The sequence below is a fragment of the Chrysochloris asiatica genome, unplaced genomic scaffold (genome assembly GCF_000296735.1).
Source record: "Chrysochloris asiatica unplaced genomic scaffold, ChrAsi1.0 scaffold00328, whole genome shotgun sequence".
NCBI lineage: Eukaryota > Metazoa > Chordata > Mammalia > Afrosoricida > Chrysochloridae > Chrysochloris > Chrysochloris asiatica.
Genome location: NW_006408846.1, coordinates 807,950 through 808,505, shown reverse-complemented (window position 1 = coordinate 808,505; position 556 = coordinate 807,950).

Genomic DNA, 556 nt, shown 5'->3' with positions numbered 1-556 from the left:
TTTTGGTGGTTAGTGTCTAATGTTTTAAATCTGTTTTTGAGATAATCTCTAAATTCAGGTAGGATAAGTTCAAGGTTATATTTTGGCTCTCGTGGGTTTGTTTTAATTTTCTTCAGGTTCAGCCTAAACTTGCAAATGAGCAACTGATGATCTGTTCCATAGTCTGTCCCTGGCCTTGATTTGACAGATGATATGGAGTCGTCATCCATACAGATAGTCAACTTGATTTCTGTGAATCCTATCTGGTGATGTCCATGTATACAGTCATCTTTCATGTTTAAAATAGGTATGTTGCAATGTAAGTCAATGGTCTTGTCAAATTCTATCATGTAATCTCCGGCATTGTTTCTGTCACCAAGGTCACGTTTTCCAACTACTAATCCTTCTTCTTTGGTTCCAAGTTTCAAATTCTTATCACCAGTAGTTAGCAATGAATTTTGATTGCATATTCAATTAATTTCTTATTGAAGAAATTAGTAGAATAATTTTATTATCATTGAGCTTAGTGGTGATACATAAATTTGAATAATAATGGTATTAACTTATCTTCCTTGTA